Below are 17,205 nucleotides of genomic sequence, written 5' to 3'. Positions count from 1 at the left end.
CTCCTTGCACACGCTGAATAAAACACGTACACTATTTAGCCCATTATACTGTCAAACAGTAGTGGAGGCGTGACTACTAGTCTTTTTAAGGAGATGCAGCACAGGTGTAAAAATTTACACCTAGCTGCTGTGCGCAGATTCCTGAGCGTTGTTATTTGCTGTACAGGAGTCTGCGCTATTGGGATCCCTTGGCCATGCGCTGTGAGCGCTTCCTGTCTTCTGACCTCATTTAATGTCGGCCGTTACGGTTAGCGATGGACATGAATCCCAGACCCACAGTGTGTTTTCAAAAAATCACACTGCGTGGCTGGGATTCGTGGCCTTGTTCAGTAAATATGTTTGACGCTCACACATGTCCTTACACCTGCTTCAGACTGGGCGGCCTCATCTGATCCCTTATCGCCTGCCGCGGCCATGAGGACACCCAGTCTGAAGAAGGCGGAAGGAGATGAGTGAACACAGGCAAACATATGCACTGCACATGCCCATCAATCACACCCTCGCTGTTCAAAAAAATAAGACACCGAGGGGCGTTGTTTCGAGCAGGGTAGACGCACAGGCGCAGCCAGCTAACCAATGATGTCAAAAGACGGGCAGCGCTAACAAGGGTGGTGCTGCGTATCATTAGAAAGGAAAGTCACACCTCAGGGACAGTGGAATGGTCTCAATGAGACACATTTTGTACGTGTTGAGTTCCACGTGGGCAAGGAGAAAAAGTCAGCCACCTTGTACAAATGCAGCAGTACTGCTGTACAAGGTGGCTGTTTTACATAGAAACACCTGGGGGTGGGGGGCAGGCTCCCTTCAATTTCAGTTCATGTGCCTGCGTGGCGTTTGCAGGTCACGTTGCAAGCTACACAGCAGGGGAACAGCTGGCGGTGCTGAACCCCACTGACACATTGACTGGTGTTTTTCTCTGTGCAGCTCGCATGTGCGGGCAAAAACTGGCGGTGTTAGAGCCCAGGGTCAGCAGGAGGAGGAGAGGAGCAATGTGTAGGCCGAAGCCTGCACTGGTGGCAGCTTTTGGTCAGTTGTGCCAGCGTGGCTTGTGCTGGACACGATGCCGGCTACACAGCGGGGGAACAGCTGGCGGTGCTGAACCCCACTAACACATTGGCTGGTGTTTTTCTCTGTGCAGCTAGCACTTCCGGGCAGAAACTGGCGGTGTTTGAGCCCAGGGTCAGCAGGAGGAGGAGAGGAGCAGAGTGTAGGCCGAAGCCTGCACTGGTGGCAGCTTTTGGTCAGTTGTGCCAGCGTGGCTTGTGCTGGACACGATGCCGACTACACAGCAGGGGAACAGCTGGCGGTGCTGAACCTCACTAACACATTGACTGGTGTTTTTCTCTGTGCAGCTAGCAGTTCCGGGCAAAAACTAGCGGTGTTTGAGCCCAGGGTCAGCAGGAGAGGAGCAGAGTGTAGGCCGAAGCCTAGTTGAACCAATTTCAAAGGTTACCTTTAACCCCCCTCAGGTGTTGCAAGGTACAAGAGCCACACCTTGTGCAGCATTAATGCTGCACAAGTAAATGGTTGCTCTATTTGTTTTGCTCCTTGCACACGCTGACTAAAACACGTACACTATTTAGCCCATTATACTGTCAAACAGTTGTGGAGGCGTGACTTGTCTTTTTAAGGAGACGCAGCACAGGTGTCAAAATTTGCACCTAGGTACTGGGCGCAGATTCCTGAGCGTTGTTATTTGCAGTACAGGAGTCTGCGCTATTGTGATCCCTTGGCCATGCGCTGTGAGCGCTTCCTGTCTTCTGACCTCATTTCATTTCGGCCGTTGCGGTTAGCGATGGACATGAATCCCAGACCCACAGTGTGTTTTCAAAAAATCACACTGCGTGGCTGGGATTCGTGGCCTTGTGCAGTAAATAGGTTTGCCGCTTACACATGTCCTTACACCTGCTCCAGACTGGGCGGCCTCAGCTGATCCCTTATCACCTACCACGGCCAGGAGGCCGCACAGTCTGAAGAAGGCGGAAGGAGATGAGTTAAGACAGGCGAACATATGCACTGCTCGTGCCCATAAACCACACCCTCGCTGACAAAATAAATATGACAATGAGGGGCGTTGTTTCTAGCAGGGCGGATGCACAGGCGCAGCCAGCTAACCATGATGACAAAAGACGGGAAACGCTACCAAGGGGGGTGCTGCGTATCATTAGAAAGGAAAGTCACACCTCAGGGACAGTGGAATGGTCTCAATGAGACACATTTTGTACGTGTTGAGTTCCACGTGGGCAAGGAGAAAAAGTCAGCCACCTTGTACAAATGCAGCAGTACTGCTGTACTAGGTGGCTGTTATACATAGAAACACCTGGGGGGGTGGGGCCAGGTTCCCTTTAATTTCAGTTCATGTGCCTGCGTGGCGTTTGCAGGTCACATTGCCGGCTACACAGCAGGGGAACAGCTGGCGTTGCTGAACCCCACTAACACATTGGCTGGTGTTTTTCTCTGTGCAGCTAGCACTTCCGGGCAAAAACTAGCGGTGTTTGAGCCCAGGGTCAGCAGGAGGAGGAGAGGAGCAGAGTGTAGGCCGAAGCCTGCACTGGTGGCAGCTTTTGTTCTGTTGTGGCAGCGTGGCTTGTGCTGGACACGTTGCCGACTACACAGCAGGGGAACAGCTGGCGGTGCTGAACCCCACTGACACATCACCTAGTGTTTTTTCTGTGTAGACAACACTTCCAGGTGGCAACTGACAGTGTTGAAACCCAGGGAATCAAAGAGGAGCAGAGTGTAGGCCGAAGCCTGCAGTGGAGCAAGTTGAAAGGGAACCTTTAACCCCCCCCCAGGCATTTGTTGCTGAAAGAGCCATCTTGTACAGCAGTAATACTGCACATGGAAAATGGTGGCTCCGAAAATTATGCTCCTTGCAAACGCTGAAGTACACACTCATATAATGTGTCCCCTCACACCGTCAAACCATCCCGGAAGTGGGACTTTCCTTTGTAATGTGACACAGCACAGCCGTCATTCCAACCCCCTTGGTGCCGGGCGCCACCTCCTCAACGTTGTTTGGTTCTGTCACGGAGCCCGCGCTGTAATGTTATCCCTTGGCCATGCACAGTTAGCGGTGCCCGTCTTCTGACATCATGTAGGTGTCAGGCTGGCAGTGCCTGTGCGTCCAAGCTGCCCGAGATCCAACCTTGCAGTGTCATCTAATGTAGTCCCACTGCGGGCCAGGGATCCATGGGCATGCGCAGTGCATATCATCGCCTCTCACTCACCTCCTTCCTGCTTCTTCAGACTGTGCGGCGTCACGGCCGTGGCATGCTATTAGGGATCAGCTGACGCCGCCTAGTCTGAAGAAGCGTGAAGAAGGGGAGTGAGAGGCTAGTATATGCACTGCGCATGGCCATGGATACCAGGCCCACTGTGGGATCACATTAGACAACACTGCGAGGTGTGATTTCGGGCAGCGTGGACGCACAGGCGCAGCCAGGACGACAACAAATGATGTCAGAGGACGGGCAGCGCAAACTGTGCATGGCCAAGGGATAACATAACAGCGCAGGGTCCATGACGGAATCAAACAACGCTAAGGAGGCAGCGCACGGTGCCAAGGGGGTAGCAATGACGGCTGTGCTGCGTCACATTACAAAGGAAAGTCCCACCTCCGGGACGGTTGGACGGTGTGAGGGGACACATTACATGAGTGTGTAGTTCAGCGTTTGCAAGGAGCATAATTTCAAGAGCGACCTTTCCCTTGTGCAGTATTAGTGCTGCACATGGTGGCTCTTTCAGTAACAAACGCCTGGGGGGGGGGGACAGGTCCCCTTACATTTTAGTTGTGCCAGCGTGGCGGTCGCATGACACGTTGCCGGATACACAGCTGGGGATCAGCTGACGTTACTGAACCCCAATAACAGAGGAGCGACTGTTGACTGTGCACACAGCACTTCCAGGCACCAACTGGCGGTGTTAGAGCCCCGGGACAGCAGGAGGAGCAGATTGGAGGTATTGCCGCACACACAGCTGGGGCAAACATATTCCTAGGTGAGGGCAATAGCTACCCAGGAAAAACGAAGTGCAGTGGAGAGAGTGTAGTTAAAATATATATTTATTAACAAATAATAAAAACATATCAGTTACATATACTGTGTAAGGGAAGGGGAAGACAGGGGAAATATATACCACCAGACAAACACTGGGGAGACGAACCTACTCCGGCCCCTGTATAATTAGAACCCCAAATAGTAATGTGAATGTACACTCAGTACATACAGAAAAAAAGCACAATATGGCACAAAGGTGATCTCCACACTACGGATATAGGTACTGTATGGCCATAGACAGGTAACATCCCGATAGATAACACATGAGAGTCCGTAATTTTAATCCAGTTGAGCGAGAGTGCTAACAGGCTGGAAGGTGGATTCCCCGTGAGAGAATGTGAGAGGAAAAAATTCCTGCTAGGGAGTAAGTAATGGAAAGGAGACCTGGGCAGCTGGTCACAAAATTGTTTTACCTGTGTGGAGGTGCACAGCAGTGCAGGGGCACAGATGGCGAGCAGTAGGTGCGGATCCCCGGGCGCCCGACAAGCGCTGTTTCGCCTTAGCTTCTTCTATTGGGGGCGAGGACAAGGAAGGAAGGTGTGGGGAGGGTTTTAGTAGAGGACGCTGGGTGACGCAAGATCCGGGGCGTCTTCAGAGGTCTCCTAGCAGCGCACGCAGCGGTGCCGTCCCACTCAGCTAATGGGACTTCCGGGATTGCGCGCCGTGACACGCAGTGGAGCGCACTGCGGTCACGTGGTTTGGCGCCTCCCGGAAGTCATGGCGGGCGTACGGACCCTGCGCGTGCGCAATCAACCTCAAGACGCAGAAGCTCAAATTAGAAGACGCGCAGGCGCACTATAAAGAGGGGCTGTGGGTGAGTATATCGCTGATCGCTAAGTGCAGGCAAGGGGGGGGGGGGAATCACTATACGGAATGTGCCATGGGTCTTAATAAATGGGCAGTAATGAATAATGTGAGATCTGAATAGAAGACGCGCTGGCACATCATAAAAAAAGGGGCTGAAGGGGAGTATGTTACTAATCGCTAAGTGCAGACAGAGAAAAAAAGGGGGGAGGGGTTGGAGGATCACTATATTGAATGTGTCATGAGTCACAGTGATAAGTAATGTGAATAATAATAAAAAGTGGAAAAAGAATTACTTGAACACAATTACTGGATAAATATATGCAGTGGTTTATGTGTGTAAATAATAAAAAAAAAAAAAATAGCCTTATAGCCTTATCCTTATAAGGGTAAGAGGTTCAAAGGAGTAAATTGATGAAAAATAATAAAGGATGTCAATGAGTGAAAAAAGTGTGAAGTGACGATCATGAGTATAGAGTGATTGGTGTTGTATGTAAACCAATCATAGGTATAGAGTGGTTGGTATTGTATGTAAACCAATCATAGGTATAGAGTGGTTGGTATTGTATGTAAACCTGAGGGAAGGGGCTGCAAAAGAACAACTGTGGGGGGAAGAGGTGAAGCGTGAAGGGGGCAGGTACGTGAATGAAATCAATATATGTATATGCGTTAGCTCATATCTACCAAATGGGAAGCATAATAGATACCACATGTGAATGTGATGGATCCAATAACCATGCCCTTACAGCTGAATCCACTGTGACAACCCCTGGGATATAAATCAAAACCTGAAGGTCCCATAGAGTGGACCATAAATATAAAAGTCCATAGTGAATCCGCCGTCCTTTAGAAAGTAAATGTTGTATATGGTCTTCAACTGTTGTTTGTGTTGATATAGGACATCCAGTACACAGAAGGATCCCAAAGACTTCAACGACATCCATGACGATCACACAAAGAGAAGAGGCGGAGACTTGAGATGAAAGAGGCCCGGAAATTGCATCATACAGGTAATAAATCTGAAGATAAAAATATTAATTATTATATGTTCAAAAAACATTAAAAACCATGGGGGAAATAAATACAAAGGTTAAAAAACAAAGAAGGGAAACACCTTAAAACCTGGTCTCAATAAATATTTTAAAAGAGGATTAGTTACAGAAATGAATTGAAGCCAAAGCTTTCATTGAGGCCCCGTGGGGTGACCGTGCCAAGCCTATAAATCCATTTGCTTTCCAGTTGTGCCAAAGACTTGGCCAGGTCACCTCCACGTGATCCCAAATTAACCTGATCGATGGCTTTAAAAAGGAGTCCTTTAGGATTGCAGTCATGTTTGATTTTAAAATGACGTGGCAGTGTTTTTAGAAGTGCAAAATCATTAGTAGTTTTGGCTTTTTCAATGTCCCTAATATGTTCGCGTACTCGAATTTTTACCTCACGGGTGGTCATGCCAATATAGATCTGACCGCAGGGGCATGTGGCGTGATATATTACTCCCTGGGATGAGCATGTTAGATGTTTGCGGATTTCAAAGAATTTAGTCCCTTCTGAATTGGAGAAGTTAACGGCTTTTTTCATGTTGAGACATGCTTTGCACATCCCACAGGGAAAGAAACCCTTTTGGAATGGTTTCTGAATTGATTCCTGGGTTGGATCATAATGACTGTGCACCAATAGATCTCGTAGGTTCTTACTACGTCTTGCTACCATTGATGGGCCGGGGGGGAGGATTTTTTGTAGGATTGGATCGGTCATCAGAATATTCCAGTGTTTTTTAAAAATTAGTTTAATCTCATTCCATCGGTTATTATATGTACTGATGAATCTTACCTGATCACTATTTTCTATTGGTTTCTGTCGATTAGAATAGAGGAGGGTATTTCTAGATGTATTTTTGGCTCTCCTGTAGCCTTTGCGAATATTCCTTTTACTGTACCCACGGTGTAAAAACCTACTTGTAAGATCAGCGGCCTGTTTTTCAAAATTGGACTCATCAGAACAGATACGTCTAGCCCTGAGAAATTGTCCCACTGGTATTCCCTTAATGATTGAAGGTAAATGGGAGGAGGTAGCGTGAAGAAGAGAATTGGTTGCCGTGGGTTTCCGATAGAGATCAGTACAAATTATACCATCTGATACATTGATTTTTATGTCCAGGAATTCTAGATCCAATCCTGATTTGAAGGTTAAGAAGATGTTACGGTTGTTATTATTCAGTTTGGCCATCAGTATATCTAAGTCCTGTAATGTACCTTCCCAGATGAACCATACATCATCGATGTATCTCATCCACCCTTGGACTTGCTGGATCTCTGGAATAGTGTCCCCTAGAAAGATCTCTCGTTCCCAGGCTCCTAAGAAAAGGTTAGCATATGAGGGGGCACAAGAGGCCCCCATAGCTGTACCTTGGGTCTGCAAATACGTATTTTTATTGAATGTAAAAATATTGTGGGTTAAAACGAATTCCAAAAGGGTCAAAATTAAAGGGATTATGCTCTTGTCCAGGTCACTACTCTGAAGATACCATTCAACTGCTTCAAGGCCGTCCTTATGTCGAATGGAAGTATACAAGGCCTCTACGTCGGCAGTAACCATTAGCATATCAGAATCTAGAGTCAAATTGTTGAGTCTCTGGAGGGCTGATGTGGTGTCCTGAATGTATGATGGTAAGGATGGCACCAGTGGTTTGAGGAAGAAATCCACGAAATCTGAGATTATTTCGCAAAGGCCTCCATTTCCGGATATGATGGGTCTTCCGGGAGGGTCAGAAGGGTCTTTATGTAGTTTGGGGATAAGGTATAGGGTGGGAAGCTTGGGGTGTAATTTTTGAATGGTTTCGACCATCTTTCTGGTGATGATCCCCTGATCAAAGGCTTTTTCAAGAATTATCAAGAGGTCTGCCTGATATTTCCGAAGGGGGTTATGTGATAGTTTACGATAGCAATGTGGTGTGTTAAGTAATTTGTAAGCTTGCTTCTCATACATATTTACAGGCCATATCACTAAGTTCCCCCCTTTGTCGGCTGGTTTAAAGACCACGTCCTTTAAGGACTGTAGATGAATCAGGGCCTGTTTCTCCTCCTTATTCAGATTTGAAGACCAAGCTGGTTTTTCGGATAAGGCTTCAATTTCAGCCATGAGGACTCTTGTAAATACATCGATTGCAGGGCAAGTGTTGATTGGAGGGAATTTTTTGGACTTGTTAAACAGATTATGAGGGAATTTGCTTACCTGTGTAGAGGCATTCTCCTCCAAAAGTTCCTCAAGATTTCTTAGCGTTTCGCTCTCTTCCACTGTGGAAAGGTTATCATAGGCATCATTTTTGAAGTGGAATTTTTTGAGGATGAGCTTCCTGGAGAAGAGGTGTAGATCCCTGACCGCTGTGAAGGTATCCAACCGACACGTCGGTGAGAAGGTCAAACCCCTCTCCAGGAGTCTCACCTCTGCCATAGATAGTTCATGTTTGGAGAGGTTAATTACCTTTAATTGCTCTCCTTGCGTCCGTAGAGTCTTGGATCTGGTAAATATACAGGGGCCGGAGTAGGTTCGTCTCCCCAGTGTTTGTCTGGTGGTATATATTTCCCCTGTCTTCCCCTTCCCTTACACAGTATATGTAACTGATATGTTTTTATTATTTGTTAATAAATATATATTTTAACTACACTCTCTCCACTGCACTTCGTTTTTCCTGGGTAGCTATTGCCCTCACCTAGGAATATGTTTGTTACTGATATTTGAAGTGTTTTTCAGCCTGTCTGAAATAGGACTATGAAAATTATATGTGCTTCTGTTTTTTATAGACAGATTGTCCGCCTTTTTCCTCACAGAATGGATTCTAAAGCCAGGGAAAAAACCTGGCAAGCCAAGGCATCCGATTTGTTTAGACAGGGGGCCACCAAGGCAAATGAGGATGTAGTTACAGCTAATAAGGACCTGATTAAACTGTATAGGAGTGCCTTATACAAAAAAACAAAGACGTGGTGGAATCGGTCCGCTCTGGAGAATTATATGGACAAACAGATCATTCCCAGAGGATTGAGGGTCCAATTATACCCGTCATTTGAATTGGAAGATGATGTGCTTATTAAACGATGGCTCTCTACAGCTACCACATGTTCGCTAGAGTTCATTCAGATCATCATCGACAAGAATACGATTTCCTTAACATCTTTGGACTCTGAAATTGAAGAATACGAACAACGACTAATGAAGGATATCCCAGTGGAAAATTTCGATCAAATAATGACCGAAATTAATAAAGATGTAGATAAATGGGAAAAAGATGTATGCCAAAATAAAATCCGAAAATTTCAGAGAGATCTGAACGACTATGACACTGACAAAATATATCGTTGGCAAAACAAAAAAGCCAACTATCCTGGCAGAAGTAAACAGAATGATAAAAAAACAACGAGACAAAATCTCCATAGGAGTCCTTCGGCAAGTTCAGCCGTATCCACCTCTGACGTGAATACCTCACAGAGTGATGGGGAAAACGCGATAGGCGAAACCTCCAAAAATGACAAGCGTTTACCGGATATATTTACCAGATCCAAGACTCTGCGGACGCAAGGAGAGCAATTAAAGGTAATTAACCTCTCCAAACATGAACTATCTATGGCAGAGGTGAGACTCCTGGAGAGGGGTTTGACCTTCTCACCGACGTGTCGGTTGGATACCTTCACAGCGGTCAGGGATCTACACCTCTTCTCCAGGAAGCTCATCCTCAAAAAATTCCACTTCAAAAATGATGCCTATGATAACCTTTCCACAGTGGAAGAGAGCGAAACGCTAAGAAATCTTGAGGAACTTTTGGAAGAGAATGCCTCTACACAGGTAAGCAAATTCCCTCATAATCTGTTTAACAAGTCCAAAAAATTCCCTCCAATCAACACTTGCCCTGCAATCGATGTATTTACAAGAGTCCTCACGGCTGAAATTGAAGCCTTATCCGAAAAACCAGCTTGGTCTTCAAATCTGAATAAGGAGGAGAAACAGGCCCTGATTCATCTACAGTCCTTAAAGAACGTGGTCTTTAAACCAGCCGACAAAGGGGGGAACTTAGTGATATGGCCTGTAAATATGTATGAGAAGCAAGCTTACAAATTACTTAACACACCACATTGCTATCGTAAACTATCACATAACCCCCTTCGGAAATATCAGGCAGACCTCTTGATAATTCTTGAAAAAGCCTTTGATCAGGGGATCATCACCAGAAAGATGGTCGAAACCATTCAAAAATTACACCCCAAGCTTCCCACCCTATACCTTATCCCCAAACTACATAAAGACCCTTCTGACCCTCCCGGAAGACCCATCATATCCGGAAATGGAGGCCTTTGCGAAATAATCTCAGATTTCGTGGATTTCTTCCTCAAACCACTGGTGCCATCCTTACCATCATACATTCAGGACACCACATCAGCCCTCCAGAGACTCAACAATTTGACTCTAGATTCTGATATGCTAATGGTTACTGCCGACGTAGAGGCCTTGTATACTTCCATTCGACATAAGGACGGCCTTGAAGCAGTTGAATGGTATCTTCAGAGTAGTGACCTGGACAAGAGCATAATCCCTTTAATTTTGACCCTTTTGGAATTCGTTTTAACCCACAATATTTTTACATTCAATAAAAATACGTATTTGCAGACCCAAGGTACAGCTATGGGGGCCTCTTGTGCCCCCTCATATGCTAACCTTTTCTTAGGGGCCTGGGAACGAGAGATCTTTCTAGGGGACACTATTCCAGAGATCCAGCAAGTCCAAGGGTGGATGAGATACATCGATGATGTATGGTTCATCTGGGAAGGTACATTACAGGACTTAGATATACTGATGGCCAAACTGAATAATAACAACCGTAACATCTTCTTAACCTTCAAATCAGGATTGGATCTAGAATTCCTGGACATAAAAATCAATGTATCAGATGGTATAATTTGTACTGATCTCTATCGGAAACCCACGGCAACCAATTCTCTTCTTCACGCTACCTCCTCCCATTTACCTTCAATCATTAAGGGAATACCAGTGGGACAATTTCTCAGGGCTAGACGTATCTGTTCTGATGAGTCCAATTTTGAAAAACAGGCCGCTGATCTTACAAGTAGGTTTTTACACCGTGGGTACAGTAAAAGGAATATTCGCAAAGGCTACAGGAGAGCCAAAAATACATCTAGAAATACCCTCCTCTATTCTAATCGACAGAAACCAATAGAAAATAGTGATCAGGTAAGATTCATCAGTACATATAATAACCGATGGAATGAGATTAAACTAATTTTTAAAAAACACTGGAATATTCTGATGACCGATCCAATCCTACAAAAAATCCTCCCCCCCGGCCCATCAATGGTAGCAAGACGTAGTAAGAACCTACGAGATCTATTGGTGCACAGTCATTATGATCCAACCCAGGAATCAATTCAGAAACCATTCCAAAAGGGTTTCTTTCCCTGTGGGATGTGCAAAGCATGTCTCAACATGAAAAAAGCCGTTAACTTCTCCAATTCAGAAGGGACTAAATTCTTTGAAATCCGCAAACATCTAACATGCTCATCCCAGGGAGTAATATATCACGCCACATGCCCCTGCGGTCAGATCTATATTGGCATGACCACCCGTGAGGTAAAAATTCGAGTACGCGAACATATTAGGGACATTGAAAAAGCCAAAACTACTAATGATTTTGCACTTCTAAAAACACTGCCACGTCATTTTAAAATCAAACATGACTGCAATCCTAAAGGACTCCTTTTTAAAGCCATCGATCAGGTTATTTTGGGATCACGTGGAGGTGACCTGGCCAAGTCTTTGGCACAACTGGAAAGCAAATGGATTTATAGGCTTGGCACGGTCACCCCACGGGGCCTCAATGAAAGCTTTGGCTTCAATTCATTTCTGTAACTAATCCTCTTTTAAAATATTTATTGAGACCAGGTTTTAAGGTGTTTCCCTTCTTTGTTTTTTAACCTTTGTATTTATTTCCCCCATGGTTTTTAATGTTTTTTGAACATATAATAATTAATATTTTTATCTTCAGATTTATTACCTGTATGATGCAATTTCCGGGCCTCTTTTATCTCAAGTCTCCGCCTCTTCTCTTTGTGTGATCGTCATGGATGTCGTTGAAGTCTTTGGGATCCTTCTGTGTACTGGATGTCCTATATCAACACAAACAACAGTTGAAGACCATATACAACATTTACTTTCTAAAGGACGGCGGATTCACTATGGACTTTTATATTTATGGTCCACTCTATGGGACCTTCAGGTTTTGATTTATATCCCAGGGGTTGTCACAGTGGATTCAGCTGTAAGGGCATGGTTATTGGATCCATCACATTCACATGTGGTATCTATTATGCTTCCCATTTGGTAGATATGAGCTAACGCATATACATATATTGATTTCATTCACGTACCTGCCCCCTTCACGCTTCACCTCTTCCCCCCACAGTTGTTCTTTTGCAGCCCCTTCCCTCAGGTTTACATACAATACCAACCACTCTATACCTATGATTGGTTTACATACAATACCAACCACTCTATACCTATGATTGGTTTACATACAACACCAATCACTCTATACTCATGATCGTCACTTCACACTTTTTTCACTCATTGACATCCTTTATTATTTTTCATCAATTTACTTCTTTGAACCTCTTACCCTTATAAGGATAAGGCTATAAGGCTATTTTTTTTTTTTTTTTTTTTTTTTTTATTATTTACACACATAAACCACTGCATATATTAATCCAGTAATTGTGTTCAAGTAATTCTTTTTCCACTTTTTATTATTATTCACATTACTTATCACTGTGACTCATGACACATTCAATATAGTGATCCTCCAACCCCTCCCCCCTTTTTTTCTCTGTCTGCACTTAGCGATTAGTAACATACTCCCCTTCAGCCCCTTTTTTTATGATGTGCCAGCGCGTCTTCTATTCAGATCTCACATTATTCATTACTGCCCATTTATTAAGACCCATGGCACATTCCGTATAGTGATTCCCCCCCCCCTTGCCTGCACTTAGCGATCAGCGATATACTCACCCACAGCCCCTCTTTATAGTGCGCCTGCGCGTCTTCTAATTTGAGCTTCTGCGTCTTGAGGTTGATTGCGCATGCGCAGGGTCCGTACGCCCGCCATGACTTCCGGGAGGCGCCAAACCACGTGACCGCAGTGCGCTCCACTGCGTGTCACGGCGCGCAATCCCGGAAGTCCCATTAGCTGAGTGGGACGGCACCGCTGCGTGCGCTGCTAGGAGACCTCTGAAGACGCCCCGGATCTTGCGTCACCCAGCGTCCTCTACTAAAACCCTCCCCACACCTTCCTTCCTTGTCCTCGCCCCCAATAGAAGAAGCTAAGGCGAAACAGCGCTTGTCGGGCGCCCGGGGATCCGCACCTACTGCTCGCCATCTGTGCCCCTGCACTGCTGTGCACCTCCACACAGGTAAAACAATTTTGTGACCAGCTGCCCAGGTCTCCTTTCCATTACTTACTCCCTAGCAGGAATTTTTTCCTCTCACATTCTCTCACGGGGAATCCACCTTCCAGCCTGTTAGCACTCTCGCTCAACTGGATTAAAATTACGGACTCTCATGTGTTATCTATCGGGATGTTACCTGTCTATGGCCATACAGTACCTATATCCGTAGTGTGGAGATCACCTTTGTGCCATATTGTGCTTTTTTTCTGTATGTACTGAGTGTACATTCACATTACTATTTGGGGTTCTAATTATACAGGGGCCGGAGTAGGCTCGTCTCCCCAGTGTTTGTCTGGTGGTATATATTTCCCCTGTCTTCCCCTTCCCTTACACAGTATATGTAACTGATATGTTTTTATTATTTGTTAATAAATATATATTTTAACTACACTCTCTCCACTGCACTTCGTTTTTCCTGGGTAGCTATTGCCCTCACCTAGGAATATGTTTGTTACTGATATTTGAAGTGTTTTTCAGCCTGTCTGAAATAGGACTATGAAAATTACACACAGCTGGGGATCAGCTGACGTTACTGAACCCCAATAACAGAGGAGCGACTGTTGACTGTGCACACAGCACTTCCAGGCACCAACTGGCGGTGTTAGAGCCCAGGGACAGCAGGAGGAGCAGATTGGAGGTATTGCCGCACACATAGCTGGGGATCAGCTGACGTTACTGAACCCCAATAACAGAGGTTGACTGTGCACACAGCACTTCCAGGCACCAACTGGCGGTGTTAGAGCCCAGGGACAGCAGGAGGAGCAGAGGAACAGAGTGTAGGTCGAAGCCTGATTGGAGCAAGTTGAAAGGAAACCTTTAACCCCCCCCCCAAGACGTTTGTAGCTGAAAGAGCCATCTTGTGCAGCACTAAGGATGCAAAAGGAAAAGGTTGCTCTTTTAATTATGCTCCTTGCAAACACCGAAGTAAACACTAAAAATGTGTCCCTTTATACCGTTAAACCGTTCCGGAGGTGCAAATTTCCTTCGTAATGGGACACAGCACAGCTGTCATTCCTATCCCCTTGATGCCGTGCGCTGCCTCCTCAGCGTTGTTTTAAGCTGTCACGGAGCCTGCGCTGTTCTGTCAGCCCTTGGCCATGCCCAATTAGCGCTGCCTGTCTTCTGACATAATTTGGTGTCAGGCTGTCAGTGCCTGTGCGTCCACGCTGCTCCAGATCCCACCTCGCAGTCTCGTCTAACGTAATCCCACTGCGGGCCTTGGAACCATGGGCATGCACAGTGCATAACCTCGACTCTCACTCCCCTCCTTCCCTCTTCTTCAGACTGTGCGGTGTCACGGCCGTGGCATGCTAGGGATCAGCTGACGGCGCACAGTCTAAAGAAGGCGGAGGGAAATGAGCGAGAGCCCGAGGGGAAGATATGCACTGCGCATGCCCATGGATCCCAGGCCCGCAGTGTGACTCAATCAGAAGACACTGCGAGGCGGGATCTCGGGCAGCGCGGCCGCACAGGCGCAGCCAGCCTGACACCAAATTATGTCAGAAGACAGGCAGCGCAAATAGGGCATGCCCAAGGGATAACAGAACAGCGCAGGCTCCGTGACAGCTTAAAACAACGCTGAGGAGGCAGCGCATGGCACCAAGGGGGTAGGAATGACGGCTGTGCTGAGTCACATTACGAAGGAAATAGGGCAGCACACTGCAGCGCCAAAACATGCAAACTTGAAAACACAAAATTTGAACTGCATTACTGCACTGAAAATATGAAAAATGAGAGCTTTTAGCGCATAAAAATGGCCAATTTTATGTGTACCTCGTAGCCACGATAAGGCATCTCTCTTATACGAGGCCCTACGCTTGACCTACCTCTCTGAGAATAAACGTCTCCATCTGAATGGGTACATGTGAAACCTCTCCTTGGACTCAAATTCTCTCTCACTGTGGAGGGGTATTGGACCTATTATAATTAAAACACCTGAAGCTAGGAGGCGGGGAGTGCACGATCAGAAGGCTAGAGAATACATTTCAAAAAACCTGATCTGCACATCCAAACATAGACACAGTGTGAACAGGTGCTGAACCCAGAGTCGCCAACTCGTATATATTTAAGTAAATAGGGCAGCACACTGCAGCGCCAAAACATGCAAACTTGAAAACACAAAATTTGAACTGCATTACTGCACTGAAAATATGAAAAATGAGAGCTTTTAGCGCATAAAAATGGCCAATTTTATGTGTACCTCGTAGCCACGATAAGGCATCTCTCTTATACGAGGCCCTACGCTTGACCTACCTCTCTGAGAATAAACGTCTCCATCTGAATGGGTACATGTGAAACCTCTCCTTGGACTCAAATTCTCTCTCACTGTGGAGGGGTATTGGACCTATTATAATTAAAACACCTGAAGCTAGGAGGCGGGGAGTGCACGATCAGAAGGCTAGAGAATACATTTCAAAAAACCTGATCTGCACATCCAAACATAGACACAGTGTGAACAGGTGCTGAACCCAGAGTCGCCAACTCGTGTATATTTAAGTAAATAGGGCAGCACACTGCAGCGCCAAAACATGCAAACTTGAAAACACAAAATTTGAACTGCATTACTGCACTGAAAATATGAAAAATGAGAGCTTTTAGCGCATAAAAATGGCCAATTTTATGTGTACCTCGTAGCCACGATAAGGCATCTCTCTTATACGAGGCCCTACGCTTGACCTACCTCTCTGAGAATAAACGTCTCGGCTACGAGGTACACATAAAATTGGCCATTTTTATGCGCTAAAAGCTCTCATTTTTCATATTTTCAGTGCAGTAATGCAGTTCAAATTTTGTGTTTTCAAGTTTGCATGTTTTGGCGCTGCAGTGTGCTGCCCTATTTACTTAAATATATACGAGTTGGCGACTCTGGGTTCAGCACCTGTTCACACTGTGTCTATGTTTGGATGTGCAGATCAGGTTTTTTGAAATGTATTCTCTAGCCTTCTGATCGTGCACTCCCCGCCTCCTAGCTTCAGGTGTTTTAATTATAATAGGTCCAATACCCCTCCACAGTGAGAGAGAATTTGAGTCCAAGGAGAGGTTTCACATGTACCCATTCAGATGGAGACGTTTATTCTCAGAGAGGTAGGTCAAGCGTAGGGCCTCGTATAAGAGAGATGCCTTATCGTGGCTACGAGGTACACATAAAATTGGCCATTTTTATGCGCTAAAAGCTCTCATTTTTCATATTTTCAGTGCAGTAATGCAGTTCAAATTTTGTGTTTTCAAGTTTGCATGTTTTGGCGCTGCAGTGTGCTGCCCTATTTACTTAAATATATACGAGTTGGCGACTCTGGGTTCAGCACCTGTTCACACTGTGTCTATGTTTGGATGTGCAGATCAGGTTTTTTGAAATGTATTCTCTAGCCTTCTGATCGTGCACTCCCCGCCTCCTAGCTTCAGGTGTTTTAATTATAATAGGTCCAATACCCCTCCACAGTGAGAGAGAATTTGAGTCCAAGGAGAGGTTTCACATGTACCCATTCAGATGGAGACGTTTATTCTCAGAGAGGTAGGTCAAGCGTAGGGCCTCGTATAAGAGAGATGCCTTATCGTGGCTACGAGGTACACATAAAATTGGCCATTTTTATGCGCTAAAAGCTCTCATTTTTCATATTTTCAGTGCAGTAATGCAGTTCAAATTTTGTGTTTTCAAGTTTGCATGTTTTGGCGCTGCAGTGTGCTGCCCTATTTACTTAAATATATACGAGTTGGCGACTCTGGGTTCAGCACCTGTTCACACTGTGTCTATGTTTGGATGTGCAGATCAGGTTTTTTGAAATGTATTCTCTAGCCTTCTGATCGTGCACTCCCCGCCTCCTAGCTTCAGGTGTTTTAAT

At 45.7% G+C, this 17,205-nt stretch overlaps 1 long non-coding RNA gene across 1 annotated transcript in view; it reads right to left on the bottom strand.

The window, feature by feature from the left end:
* Nucleotides 1–5,337: 5,337 nt before the first annotated feature.
* The window catches only part of LOC138642379 (uncharacterized), a 372,227-nt gene continuing 360,359 nt past the window's right edge, over nucleotides 5,338–17,205 (bottom strand). Inside the window, exons 2-3 of the long non-coding RNA XR_011314036.1 lie at nucleotides 11,805–12,031; nucleotides 5,338–5,464 (exon numbers count right to left, since the gene is read on the bottom strand). This is a non-coding gene — a long non-coding RNA (uncharacterized lncRNA). The remainder of the gene's footprint in view (nucleotides 5,465–11,804; nucleotides 12,032–17,205) is intronic.

The sequence above is a fragment of the Ranitomeya imitator genome, chromosome 6 (assembly GCF_032444005.1).
Source record: "Ranitomeya imitator isolate aRanImi1 chromosome 6, aRanImi1.pri, whole genome shotgun sequence".
NCBI classification, from domain to species: Eukaryota; Metazoa; Chordata; class Amphibia; order Anura; family Dendrobatidae; genus Ranitomeya; species Ranitomeya imitator.
This window is presented reverse-complemented; position numbering and strand designations above follow the sequence as displayed.